Source organism: Falco naumanni, chromosome 1 (assembly GCF_017639655.2).
Source record: "Falco naumanni isolate bFalNau1 chromosome 1, bFalNau1.pat, whole genome shotgun sequence".
NCBI classification, from domain to species: Eukaryota; Metazoa; Chordata; class Aves; order Falconiformes; family Falconidae; genus Falco; species Falco naumanni.
The window spans coordinates 124,398,806-124,413,332 of NC_054054.1; the positions used below are offsets into that span (position 1 = coordinate 124,398,806).

General features: G+C 49.5%; 1 long non-coding RNA gene across 1 annotated transcript; it reads left to right on the forward strand.

Moving 5' to 3' along the window:
* The first annotated feature begins 764 nt into the window (after nt 1-764).
* On the forward strand, nt 765-4,360 carry LOC121085729. The gene is made up of 3 exons (XR_005827255.1): nt 765-1,006; nt 2,738-2,879; nt 4,088-4,360. It is a non-coding gene; the product is annotated as an uncharacterized LOC121085729 (long non-coding RNA).
* The last annotated feature ends 10,167 nt before the right edge of the window (nt 4,361-14,527 follow it).

Below are 14,527 nucleotides of genomic sequence, written 5' to 3' on the forward strand. Positions count from 1 at the left end.
AGCCTTGCAGCTGGCGTTGCTGGCAGCGCTTCGCATCAAACCCTTAGGAAAGCTCTACACAGATACACTTTCTGAAAAATGGGATCCAAAATGCCTTTACCATGTTCCCTGCAATGGGACTCGGTGCATTAATTGGTTAAATATTTACACAATGGTCAAATATTGCATAGGAACTAGATTTTATCATGAGTCGTTAAATTCATACGTTAAAGCCCATTTTTAATGTCCCCTAATGGGGACATTCAAAGTGTATTTCATGTAGTTGATAGAGCTGTAATGCTGTGCTGTCAAAGATCCCAGCGACAGAAAGGGAACTCGTTAGCCCAGGCGCCGGCCACACGAAGGGACAGGCAGATCTCAAACACAGAAACGATCAAAGTTAAACAAACGTTTAAGAAGAAAAGCAGCAGCTTCTTGAAAGGAATCAGGTGAGTTTGACTCCAAATGTAATTTTTTTTTATACTTTGGCTTGCACATGAGCCAGGATCCAAAACGATGATTTCATAACCCTTAAGATGTTTCAAACAAACATTATTATTCTCTAGGAAAAAACGCCCCCCTCTCTCCCAGGTACCCTCTGCACACTGAATCCACAGTCCTGAAAACCTGGAACTGATGCCAAGCATTTTAATCTTACCAAAAGTAAACCATGAGCACAAATATTACATAAAAATTGACTTTTAAAATTTTTCCAGTGTTAACGTTGTAAGAGTCCCTGTAAGTGTATTATGTGACACTGGGTCTGCTCAATGCTTTTCAAATGTTGCTGCTGTTACAGCAGGTGCTGGTCATGTTTCTTTTCAGATGTTTGTAGGAAATTACGTGGAGAAAAAACTCTGCTTTAGGAAAAGCCCAAAGGCAAATGGAATGAACAGAAAGAGCAGATTCTCCACGGACTTCTGAGTCTGGAGGTCTCCTGGAAGTCCTCCTGGTAGGATGTGTTTCAGCAGGGTGGGAAGGCTGGGAGCCTGGAAGGATGCTCACGGTGACTGCTGGGATTCCAGAGGTGAGCACGCGGCCCCAGACGGGCAGCAGTTGCTGATGCTGATGGTCCCCAGTGTTTGCTTAAGGACTTTTCTTCATGCTATTCTCTTCCTCGGCTGGTTTTCTGCATGTTGTTTGAGAAAGCCCTGGGAAGGAAATTGGGACTAAAATTCGTTTGTGAGGGCAGGGAATGGATTGAAGAGCAGCTTTCGTGGGAGAAGGGCCCTGGAGCTAGGCTGGCCCTTGCCTGTGGGCGAAGGCTGGTGTGTCACTCATTGCAAATAGCTCTAAATTGCCAAACCTCTGACCCTGTTCAGTTATTGGATGAAACATTTCAGCTTGCACTGGAGAGCAGCTCATATGAGATATTTTAGTGGCTGCTTCTGATCTTAAAACCAATGAGTCCCTGAATTGCTGTCCAAACCGAGAAAAACATCCTTGCAGCTATGCTGGCATTTACTGCATAAAGATGTACTGAAGTATATCTAAGCACAGCGTCTGCATTATCAGACCTTTGGAGATTACTTTTATCTTCTTTCCTCTATTAAATATAGCTCAGCTTGACTGCCTTTCACGCGAATAAAATTTGCTGGCTATTGCTTCGAGGAATCATCCATTAAGTGTTTTTAAAATGCTGCTCAGCCACGTGTTTGCCCTGTGTTTGTGCTAGACGGGATTGCTGTTGCACAATCCAGTGTTCCCTGTGCATGAGGATTATTTTTTGGCTGCTTTATGTAAGAAGTAACCTTCCCTGCTTCACCACTTTGTATGTCTTTTAGCAAATCTGAAAACAGATTCTCTTAGTTTGAGCTGTGGAGTTTTGCCCTTGGCTGGAAGCGTGGAGTGGACAAGGTCAGGGAGAGGGAGATGGTCTCACCGGGTGGTTTCTGTGCCTGGAGGTGCTGTTTGCTGGCTCTGCGGGGTCACTTTGCACAGCTCCCTCTGAAGAACTGTGGCTGGGTGATGCCGATGAGGCTGGGGGATCAGTGTGTGGTAGCTGGATTTCAGCAGAGAAAGGGCAGGGTAGGGGAAGCAGCTCGGCATCCCTGCTGGAGGAAGGATGCTCTGCTCATCTCCTCCTGAGGAGAACCCCAGGAGGAGAAAGGGAGGAGGAATTGCACATATCCAGTGCTAAATGGCATATGACTCAAGCAAAAAAAAAAAAAAAAACAACCCCCAAAAAACCCTCACAAAAAATCACACCTCTTTATTACATAGATTTATCTTGCTGTGTCGGGGCCTGACAGCCACCACCAGATGCTCATCTTCTCAGTTGCTTTATTGGATTCTGGGACATCCTCCTAATTGCCATAAGTGGGAGATGATTCCCCAGCATCTGGCATGTGTTAATACTGATGCAGAGAGCTTATCAATCCACTTAAGGAAAGAGTGTACGTGCTCAGTGTGCAGTCAGAGGCAGCCTGGCAAATTCTAAAGCATCATCATTTGATCCTATTTTGTTTTTCCTTTGGATGGCTGCTGAACGACTGAGTCCTTGCATTGGACCTTGGTGCAGTATGAACAGTTAAAGGTAGGGGGGCATTGCCCAGATGTCATCCCTGTTTCTGGTGATGGATAGGAAAGTGCTGCAACGTTTCCCCCAGCCTTGCCCTCAGGTTGAGCTTCAGGAGCTGCTGAAATGGTATCTAGACACAAGTTGCCCCTCAGCTCATGAAAAGTGCACTTAGCAGTTAAGGTGCAACAGGAGTCTAGCAATAAATTAAAACAGCTTCTCTTTTAATTTTTGGTTTAGGTTTGAACCATCTCCTGCTCTCTTTGAGGCTGGCTGCAGATATCAATGAGCGCAGCTGCTTGGACACTTTTCAGCTCAGCATCTTTTAATGGAGGAGGGAGCACTGCTCGGAGGTCTGTGGAGGCAGCGAAGTCTCAGGCAGGTGGGTTTCTCCACTCAGCTCAGAGTGAGGAAAAAGGAGGAATAAAACTAGTTAAAAGCAGGTATTTCAAGAATTGCTCCAAAGGTGTTTTCATTCCAGGCAGGAATAAAACCATGGGGTTTAGGTGGTTTTTAAAACTTTTGTACCCTACTTCCTTCCTCTGGGGAGCCTGGCAGCATTCGGTAAATGAGAGTTTGTGCTGGTGTGCGTGCAGCAGCGCTGGCAACCTCCCATCTTCCAGGCAGAGCTTTGGAGGTGGAGGGTTTTGTGGGAGACAATGGTGCAAAAAGGTCTGTTTGAACAAGGGAATTAAATATTTCCCCGCATCACTGCCGGCTGAGGCATGCTGCTGGGTTTTCAATAGTATGCAAGGGCAGGGAAAAAGCATTCTTCAGGCTTGCAGGGCTCCAGCGCTGTCTAGACTTCATAATGCAACGGTGCACACCGCCCTGCCTTGAACTCCTGCCACGGCATCTCTCCGAGCGGGCTATAAATGGAAGCTGAGAAGCGTCCCCTCTGCCAAAGCCTCAGCCACGCTAATGAGACCCTAGCTCCTGTCGAGTTTGGCAATTTGTCCCACTAAACCGGTGAACTTGCAGCAGGTGGTAGCAAAGTTCATTTCCTAAAACCACATCCTTCTGGAAAGTAAAAGCCACCCTTGACTTCCCCTGGTGGGGTGGCCACAGCTCCCTCCAGGCTAACGGAGGCAACCGGGCGCAGGGGTGGATGCTCCTGCACAGGGGACCTGCAGACCACCGCTCTGCAGAGGTGGGCTTTGGATCAGCACAAGGCTCCTGAGCCTGTTGAGTTGTCTTGGAAAAGTGACACTCGCTGCTCAAAGCCCGTCCCATTGACCACGGCGCTGTCTACGTGAGGCTGCAGCCACCGAAAGCAATCTGTTCTTTATAAAGCTTTAGGATCTGTTTCTGTCCTATCCGGATCCATGAGTCTGTTGACAGAGCTCGGCTGTGCAGGGTTGGTTTGGGTCACCCTGGCATTAAGGTGCTTTTCCTTCTCCACCCTCCTTTCTCCTCTTTCTGGGATCAAGTTTCTTGTGGCTAAGCACAGCCTGCTCTCTGTATTTCCCACCGAAGGCTGAAGCAGGCTTGGTTACCTCTGTTGCTCTAAATCCAGCCCAAGTGTTGAGCATCTGCCAGGATGCAGAGCTTTTCCCTAAGCCCGTGTTTTGAATAACTTGTTCTTTGCAGCCTTGCTCCTCTCCCAGGCGCATGCTGCCCGCGAGGAGTGGGAAGGACATCTCTAACCTCTAGATGCTGCCGCCTGCGAAGCCCCCGGCAGCGGATGGCCATCAGCACGGCACCCTGGCTGGCCTGAGCAGCCCTGGGGGGTGGGAGCACTGCGTCGGCCAGGCTCGCTGCCTTCGCCCCAGTGCCAAATCAGAGCCTCCTCATTTCGCTCTAGCTGATGTTTTTGTGTGACCTCTCCCATGGCATGTGGAGTGGAGAAACGTCCTCCCTGCTTTTCCCACCAGAGGAGGTAAGTGATAGTGCCGAACGCAGCTGGGGCAGAAAATGTACCAGCATCTCCCAAGCACCAACACCTTCCATCCCTGACCTGCAGACCCCTGCACGTGGCACAGCACTTCACTAAACTCACCTGACAGGCTGCCTTACTGCAAGCCCAGAGAAGCATCACTGCTCCCATTAGCAGGAAATTTGGATCTTAGTTGTATTTTAAAAGAGCCTGAAGTTTCCCAGAGTGCGCTGTGGTTCGTGTACTGGCAGTTTTGGGTACCTGGGAAGACACTCCATGGAAAGCATCAGCTTCCAGAGGTTAAGTCCCCAGCAATGCAGATCAGATCTCTGCTTCTCTGTTTGAAAACGGAGGTAGCTCACATCTTTTGTCATCTCCATCAAAATACAAATACATGCCTGTGCAAAACCACTGGTTGTAACTGAACAGGCAGAAGTGAAATCAGTGAAATGCTGCCTAGATCCCAGTGGGAGGTTCATCCCTGATGTGAATTTGAACTTTAGCAAGTTTGAAGCTTCTGGTTTGTGGTATTTTTGCCTCTTGGAGTGACACATCATGCATGGGTTATGCATCAGGGACTGGCATGTCAGGACCCGTAAAGAAATCTTGTTGCCCACAGGAATGGGCTGGTCCAGCTTGTTGTGGTGTTAGGTCTGCCTGCCCCAGGAGTGATGGAGGAGGTGCCTAGGTGGGGCAGAGGGATGGTCAGTTAGGGCATCATATCTCGGCTGAGCAGTCGCTTCTCAACTTACATGCAGGGAAACGGGCACAGAGAGTTTTAGTGCTAAACTCCTTAACGAATGCTGAGAAAACCCGCAAAGTCCTGCTCCCATTTCCTGCTCTAAATCCCGCACAACAGACCCTGATATTCAGAGAGCCAAACGCTCTCAAGTCAATGGAAAGATTCCCCTTGACTTTAATGGTCTTTGCATGAGTGCCTAATGCCTTCCTGTTCACAGGCCCTCTTGGACTGGATTATGGAAACAACTGCCGATAGAAAGTGCTGCAGTGAACTGTAAACCCTTCAAAGCAGCACGATGGCAGATTTTGCTGTCCTCCCAGACAGCTGGAATGGGTTGTGTTTGACAAAAAGCCTGATATATGTTCTTCCAGCCAGCGCCGTGGCTACAGTGTGAATGAGTGTTTTAACAAATATATTCATGCAGACAGGGTTTGTGGTCAGCCCGCTGGGTTTGGAGCCAAGCTCTTCCCAGCAGGACGGGAGAGGCAGGGAGCCTGTGTCCGTGCTAGGCGAAGCTGAACCTCCGCAGCTTTGACGTGCCAGCATCTCTCAGAGCTGCCGTCTTGGGTCTTGCAGCTTCTAGGGGCTGTTTCAATTCCCTGCCTGCAAAGACCATGTCACTGGTACAGACCAGGTTTGTCCAGTTTTGTCGGCTCTTGGCAAAAGATAATTTTTTGCCCTAGACTGTACCACTGCCAGCCACTGTCCCACCTTGGGCAGGGCTGGCATCTAAAACTGCCCAGAGAGGGACACAAGAGCCCAACTCAGCAAGGCGCTTGCTTAACCGTAAAGGTGCTGTGAAGGTCCAGTGCCATCGCTGTGCTGAGCTCTCTCCCACCTGGACCGGGCACCAGACGTGCCATCAGCCCGCCCCACACGGTGGATGAAGCTGAAGGCGCTGCCTCGGCCACCTCTGCGGCTCACTCCACAAAACTCGCTTTGGCAAAGGGCTTAAAGAGGTGCTTAACTTCAAGGGCGTAGATATGTTCTGCTGGCTTCACGGGGATAAAACACGTGTGTTTGGCTGGGAAGGGATCTTGGTGCCTTTGGCTGGGCAGTGCCATCGAGGGGTACACAGGATGTCCTCCCTGATGCTTGGGACTATGGACCTAGTGCCTTGAAGCACGAGATCGACCTGCTGCAAGGAGAAATAATAGCAAACAGATTACTTAGTCTTTATAAAGCCCACAGACACCAAAAATGAGTCTGTTAGAGGAACAGTGACTTCCACAGGGGACCTGTCTGAGTGCTTAAGAGCAGAATGTTTCCCATTGCGGAAGGTCGCTCAGCTGGCTCTCGGGGGAGAGGAGGCAAATGATGATTGCTGCTTCTTGCTCTACGCCCTGGAAACTTTCTAGGTCTACTTAATGGTTTTGGTTGTTTTATTTTGTTGTTCAATCTCTGGATGGGTTTTGCCCATGTTTTGTTTGGTTTTTTTTTCCCATGCACCCAAAGGCAACGGGGTGTCTGCACCCCCTGCCTGCCCTTCCCTCGCTCGTGCGCAGTGTGAGCACCGATGTGACCCCGCTGGCAGTGTGGCTTAACGGCTTGGGCACAAATCCGCACTCCTGGAGCCACGTTCTGCGGGAGGAACCGAGACCTCACTTTCGCAGCTGTGCATTCCTGAGGCAAAAAGGGCAGCTCAGGCCCAGGCTGTTTCATAGCAGAAAATCAGACCTGGGCAATCTATGGAAAAGTCTGGCAGCTGTAGGAGCCATCTGGCTGCTGGAAAAATCCATAGTGAGCTCTGTCAGGGTCCCTTCCTGACGCCCTGGTTTGGGGAGCGCTCCCCCTCGGGTTTCAAGGATTTTGAACGCTTGCCCATCGGTCTCACTAGAAACGTGGCTGTGTGAAGGCTCCCAGTTCAGAGACATGGGAATTACAGAGTGCTGGCCTGGCTTTTTCAGGAGGATTATTTGCTTTTTAAAGTCCCTGTCTGCAGCCTAGGCTGATCGTTCTGTTGCAGAGGAAAATAGGCAGCAGACTGAGACGTGGATGAAGTAATGAGCTCATCTCTCTGCAGTCTAGCCAGGTACACGCTTTTTTCTCCCAGAGCTTAATTAAAATGCATACATCTTTCCTCACATTTTTATGAAGCTCAATGGCAAATACCGGTCAGTCTCTAATTACACCAACATTAACTTGTTTTCATGGCTGAAAAGGACAGATCAAGGGCAGTATCGTTCCCCTGCATTTGGTTACTCCGGGATGTGCTATCTCCAGCAAGCAGCTAAGAAAACCAGGTTTCACAGTCTGGGCCAGCACTCCCATGAGCTGGACTGCACTGGTGAGAGGAGGGTAGACTTGTCCAGTGGAAAACGTATGTGTTAGTCTAGGCTGGCTGATAAACCCTCACCCCGCTGATGCTCCTCCTGCTCTGTTTTGCTGGCATTGGCACTGACCCCATGGACCTCGTCCTCTCTGCGGTTTGTGGCTTCTCTGGCTGGAGGAGCAGCCCATCAGCCATGGCTTGCTGCCTGCTCAGAGCCCTCTCCTGCCCAGACCCTGCCTGCTGTCCCCAGGGCTCACTGAGAAAAAGTAAAAATAAACACCCAAGCAAGTTTGATTGAATAATGAGTTAAGTTTCTTCAGCCAGCCACAAAACTGGTCATATTTAACCAGAGCAAAATTAAAATAGGGACCCTCTCAGTGCAACAGAATAGCCTGTCCTAGAAAGGAAACCACCAGCTCTGTTGTGGGAGGGATGCGAAGCTGTCAATGGAAACAAGCACGCCGTGATCCCATGGCCTTCCACTCCGCTGTGATTTTGGTTACTCCAGGCTGTGATCAGCACAGCCAGACCAGTCCTCATCCCAGCCCAGCTGGCCGCTGGCATCAGCTGCTGCTGGTGAGCGTGGCTGGCTGATGTGCCTTGTAGCAGGCTTCGCAGGGGGCTGGTGCAGTCCCAGAAGCATCTCTGTGCTCCTTTGTGATATCCATCCAGCTTGGTTGCACCCCGCAGGGTTATTGGTTATGAAATGGCTGGTTTTACAGTGACGTTTTAAAAATTCAGCTCTTCTTAATATGGAATTGGTTCTTAGAGTATGGATTTTGCAACGTCATGTTCTGCTTGAAATAATCGCTGTTCTAACATGCCCAAGCCCTGGCTGTGTTGTTCCATTTTCTCATCTAAACCTGACCAGTCCCATGAAATTAAAATCTAACCTGAAATGCTCAAATTGCACTGCAGACATGGGAAACGAATGCATTTAGACGTGTCGCCAGGACAGTTGCACGATGAGAGAAGGTTACGTGCTAAGAGAGCGTGCAAGTCCAACATGACTCCACCGGTGGGTGGTTTGGGTCTCGGCCAAGGCAAGGCGGTTGGAAGGAAGCACGCGGCTTTGCTTGGGTGCTTTGTGGCTTGACCATCTGCAAGGAGAATGAATAGGCACCATCTCCTGCATCCACCCCCTCCAATTTAGTGCACGCCTGGAAAAAGGCAGCAGTAGGTGCTGTCTGCATGATAAATGGCATCTGTATGACAAATGGTGCATCCCTAGGGCTTTCCTTTGCAGAGTCAGAAAGTTGGGGCTGGAGTGATGGGCACAACAGAAGAGGTGACTGCAAGACCTGCAGATTCAAAGAGCTTCGCTCGGCTGCCTTTTCCGGGGATGAGTTAATCACCTATAATATGTGAGGTCTGCAGGGCACGGTGATGAACGGGAGCAGACGGAGAGGGGAGGCCGTGTAGTTAAAAGAGCAGTGGTGACAGTGCAAAAGTCCTTCTGGCAGTGTGATTTATTAGGCTGTGATGGTGTCTTTCACATTAAGTGGCAGCTGCCTCATCATACAGGACATTCAGTGCAGGAGGAGAGCGGGTTCACTGTGGGAAACCAGTCTCTGGCTGCAAGGGAGGCACTGGGCAGGCTGGACCGAGCTGGCAGCGCTGGTTTTGTGGCCGCCGCAGCTTGCATCACACTTGTAGTCGGAAAGGGAATTTTTAAAATCAGATTTTTATTGGGTGCCTAATTGACTCATCATCCCTGCCCCCCCCACCCCCTCCATGCACAAACATTTGCTCTGCCCTGAAATGTGAGCTAAACAAGGCTGGCGAGAAATGTTTTCTGAATATAGCTGGGGAGAGGAGAGAGGACTAAGGAGGGTGAAGGAGGGGTGAGTTCATGCGGTTTTTATAACAGAAGATTGTAAATGACTAAAAAAACCCCACCCCTACAAAAAATAACAACAACAAAAAGAAGTTGTGGTTTCTTAAGCCAGTTTGCATTCCTGGAAGCTGATGACGCCCTGGATTACTGTTGTTTTTTTAGATCTCTCTCAATTTTTTTCAGGATAGCTTGTCTGTGGTGTGGGTATGTGTGGGAAGAGAACCGGGGAATATGCAGAGGGGAAAAAAAAAGCTAAAAATGGGCAGGAACAGGCTGACTGCATATGCTTTTTTCTTTTTCTTAAATAATAATGAAAAAAAGAACTTGACGTTGTTAAAGATTTGGGTATGTGGGGGTGGAGCACAGGCATGGCAATGGAAGTCGGTCTTGAAGACCACATCTAATACAGGATGTTTTGCGCTTCATTAACAGCCGTGCGTACTCGGCTATGGGAGAGATGTGTCTCGGTTTGCAAAATAATCAGTCCAAACTTCTGATTTATGTCACTTGGAAGCTGCCTTGCTCTGCAGAGCAGAGAAGGGATGCAGCCAGGCTGCCATGGGTCTTGCAGGTCTTGTATCGGTGCCACCAGGAAATTTGTTTCTTTTTCCTGTTTTGATGTCACATCTCATTTTGGCATTTTTGCTTAGAGAACAGTTGTCGCCTTCAGGCAGTATTTTGCTTTTCTCTGTGTAACTCAGATTTACGCTGAGCTGAGCCCCACCAGTCTCCATGGGATGCTGCCGCTTTGTGGGAAGTCCATTTTTTGGACTTTTTTAGCTCAGCCGGTCACTGAGGGGCATGGGGGGAAGGTGGGGAGTCAGAGTGCTAAGGCCCCCTCCCGTTTATGGGAGCGTGTCATACCCAGAGCATGTTCTGGCTATTCTGCCGATTTCCTCATGGTGCTCCAGATTTTTATTGCTTGCACCGAAAGAAGGGTCCAGGCTGTAGTTTGAACATCTAGAACAAACTTAAGACGAAAAAAAAAAAAAGAGTTGTTGCATCAGTGTCTGAAGGTGGAAGAACTTTTCCCACTGTGCCAGGGTGTGCGATGGTTTCGGGGGGAGAGCGGCTCCGCGCTGGCGGGGGCCTTGGCTCAGGCACCCGGCGGCTCTGCCCTGCCCGGGGGTGGCAGCTACGGGAGGTGTGGGTGCTGTCGCTGCCAGGTGAAAAACACCCCTTACATTTCGCTCCAAGCTCTTCCCCACCCCGAAGCTCTGTAGACATGCCACGTTCGCAGGTTTTGCTTTTTCCTGTTACCAAATCAGGGACTGGTGTTCCTACTAAGTGTATCCAACAGGTCTGTTCTTTGCTCATCACTCCTTTCCAATACATTAATATCTGTATTATTTTTTTTTCTCCCCAGAAGGTTAATTAATACTTGATTCATCACCTCGAAAGCTAATGGATATTTATCCAGATCATGAAGGAAATTAATGCGTTCTATAAATAACCGCCGCAACGCTCACTAGCGCTCACTGACACCACATCTTTATTTATGTTCCTTCTTCTTCAGGCAACCAACCCTGCTCGGCTCCGGTGGAGTTAATCCCAACCTTTTGCCAGGGCTGGTTTTGCACTGGCTTGGCTCGGTGTTTTCCTACTTGAGCTTTACTTTGTAAACACGGTGCCTTTTTCTGAGGGAAAACAGCAGCAGCTTTTGTGGAGAGAGACGCAGACAGCACGGCGCAATCGTGCCAGCCGGGGCCAGCAGAGGCCATTTGAGACCTTGGGTGTTTTCATGGGCTGGGAGGTCTCTGGCACCCTCAGAAAAGTTGTTTAGTTTGGGCTATTGAAAAAAAATACTAGCGAGCCCTTTCTGAGTTCCCATCTGCTTCCAATAAAGATGCTTCCCATCTTTATTGTCTTTGTCTCCAGCTCTCCAGCTATTGTCATTGGTGACCTTAATTAGAAGCATATTAAAAATCACGTCTATTTTGTCATTCACACATACAGAATTAAAAATCATTATTTATTTTTACTATTAACTTGCATGTTTCTCCTGGGTGTATCCATGAGACTGTCTGGCTGCTCACTGGAAAGTCCTTGTTGTCCGCATAGATAGACCTCAAGGGCAGAAATAACTGGGTGGGTGCTGGGGTGCTGGGCAAGGAGGCTGAGGGGCACAGAGGTGGCATGAGGCTCGTGGTAGGTGCTGGATGCAACCACAGAGTGACCTGCTGTGATGTGGTGCTGTGCTTTGGCTTTTCCCACAGCCCTGCCTGTTGCTCGCTGCTGCCCGTGGCTGGGTCTGCACCAGGTCCTGCATCTCTGTTGCAGGTTTAATCCTGCTCTTGTGGCTCCAGAGGGGCTGGGGGCTGCCAAGAACTCTATGTTCTTGTCCAGACCAAGGCTGGAAAAATATTTCTGGCATCATTTCTAGGCTCCTGACCTCACTGGTGGACAGCTTGCACTGGGGTCTGCACTGACACTTGTTTTGAGGCAGGATAGGGGAACCAAATGAGCTCATCCCTCCTGTGTTGCTCAGTCTCTTGGTTTTTGTTCTAAGTGGTGCAAGTGAGGCTGCCTCCAGGAAGCACCAGCCTCTGGAGTCACACGAGTGTGTGAAAATCCCAGGTTTTTTTCATTTTCCTATTCCTCATGAAAGATGCGGGCTGAAAGCTTCTAGCACAAAGGAGCAGCTAGACATTTTTTATGATTGTTTTAAAAAGCTATGCTGCTTAAGATGAACTTAATGGTGTTTTTTTCTTTTTTCAGGGATATTGGCTCATGAATTTTTAATTCTTGAGCTTGGCAGCACTGGTTGAATTAGAAACAGAACAACTCATTTTAATGAGCGTAAGATTAATGCAGATGAGCTTGGCTGAAACTGCAATCCAGCTGAGGGAGAGGGTTATCTCACTTCACCTACCAGCTCCCTCCTCAGCGGGCCGGTGTGTTGCAGGCATTACTGTAGCAGAGCATATTCTCGTCACTGGTCATTACCTGGGGGAGAGATGCTCCTTAAACAACCCGGTTCTTACAGGATAATTTGCACGTTAACCCTTGGCAGCTGCCCTGGATCATCAACAGTCCTGCAAGGTGGACTGCAGCTCTCGAGCGTGCAAGCGGGGAAGAAGGAAGGTGCAGATGGATGTGCACTGGGGGAGGAGAAACCTCCCTTGACTCTGGGCCAGTGTCCCCTGGGTGGAAAGGAGAAGACTTTCAGCTGTTGCATGAAGCCACCACAGCTCCAAGCAAGGTCATGGTCTACACCTGCTGCCTATCTCTTGGTGGAGAGCTGTCGTTTTATTTGTTTGATAAAGTGCTTAGCACCCTGGGTCATATAAATAGCAATTACTGGTACAAGAGAGCTGGTGCTCCAAAGCACCCTTGTGCTGGGCAGAGCTCTCCTGCTGCCCCAAGGAACCTGTTAGCTCCGTGCCTTGCTTTCCTGTACACCTGAAATTAGATATTTGCACAGTGAGTGGCTTTATTACCTGAGCAATAAGGAAGGATGGGGAGGCTGAGCTGAACTAATTTTATTTGCTTCTGTGGGCAACTGGTAGTTTTATATCTCTGTTTTATTTTTTTATGTGTTTTAATCAGGTAATGCTTTCAGAGATCGCATTGCTTCAGGTTTTGCCTGCTTGGGCTCGAGCAAATGTAGCAGGAGTATTCGTGAGTGGAGTGTGATGAACCATAAATAATGAGGAGCCTCCCAGGAAAGCATCATGGAGCTGTGGAGGAGAAGGCTGCCCGGCAGCTGGTGAGGTCGCCCAGTGACTCATGTCCAGCTTTACAGGGACCTCCTGCCTGCCCGTGGGTAAGCCATGGCTTGGTGACCGTAGGTAAGCCATGGCACCGCGTTCTGCTTCGGTATCTCCCCCTCAGAGTGGGAGGCAGAGCCACGCAAGGTGTATTAGCAGCCCCTGACCCAAGGGATTCTTGGTGTCTGCATGACCCTTTGCATCCTAGGGGGATTAAATGATCAGGCTGCTCGGCAAAATAGTGGGATCGTCAAGGCAGATAGAGAGGACGTGATTATGGGTCTGTTTTGCAGCAGCAGTTTTGCAGATCTTGGGGGTCTAGTAGGGAAATCTGTGAGGGCAAAGGGGTGCCTGGGAAAAAAAGTGCTGTACCCCAAAATTAGGAGACCCTGAAAGACAGCATCCAAAATAACAGCACACTCACTGGGCTCGTCCCCGGTGCTGGAGGGCCGAGGATGTCTCTGTGCTGAGGCTTGGGAACGCAGAGGCATGGCACTGCCCAGCAGTGGGAGGCATTTTTCTGAAAGCTTCTCCTGAACTTTTAAAGTATTTTTTCAGCTTCAGAACCTGTATATTATAAAGAAAATTTCCTCACGTTGTTAGCATCACTTTCAGCCAGCAGCTATCATTAGTTCCAGAGTCTGTTGCCAGCAGCAGCACCGGTGATTTACTTCGTTTGCTGCAAGGCTAGAGGATGAGCCGCTTTCGCCTTTTCTGAGTTTCCCACATTGCCTCTTTGCTCACGAGGAAGCAAAATTCCCCATGAAAATTGGGCTGCCACCACATCAGGAGACTGCCAGCTACCACCTCCAGGTGTGGCTGTCTTGGAACGCATTTAAAAACCCACTCTGAACCCATTTCTCCTCCTCTGTATTTTTCCCAATATAGTTTTCCTCCTCAGCCTGAGCTCCTGGTGCTGGTTTGAAGGGACGGCCGCCCTCTGCTACTGGCCAGGTGGCCAGTGGCATGTCCTGTGCCGGAGCAACCCGTCCTGATCCCACTGATGTGGTTTGTTTGCCATGCTTGGTTTTGCTCCCCTGCTCACCCCATCACGCTGCTCCTATTTTTAATACCAAGGGATAAACCCGTCTCTTCGCTACATCTCTTACACGTCGCAAGCAGCACAAGGTATTAAGTCGAGCACGTCTGTGTTCAGCACCTGCCAGGCGGGTCCCAGTGAGGAATGCATTGGCTCTTCCCTGTCGCCAGCCCTGAATTACAGTGTTTCTTCCTCTGCAGGAGATGCTTTCCTCGGCTGGAATGACAGCCCCCGGTGTTATGCTGGGAAAAGCTGCCGACTACAAGCCCCGGGAGCTCCTGTAGTTCTTTCAGGGAGAACAAGCTGCAACCAAGCCAGGAAAACTTGTACTCTAGGACTTTATCTCCTGGAACGTATCCTGAAATGGATGGGATGCTGGCCTGGGATGCGAAGCTGAATGAGTGTTGTGTCCTCACAGCTTCAGTGACGTGCTCTGGACGCCTGGGTCAAGACCCTGGTCCCCACTACAATTACTGGAAAAAATCCCAGTGCTGCTATGGAGCCAGCATCCTTGTGGGTCGCCAGGTCAGGATACTCACGGCATCTTGCTGACG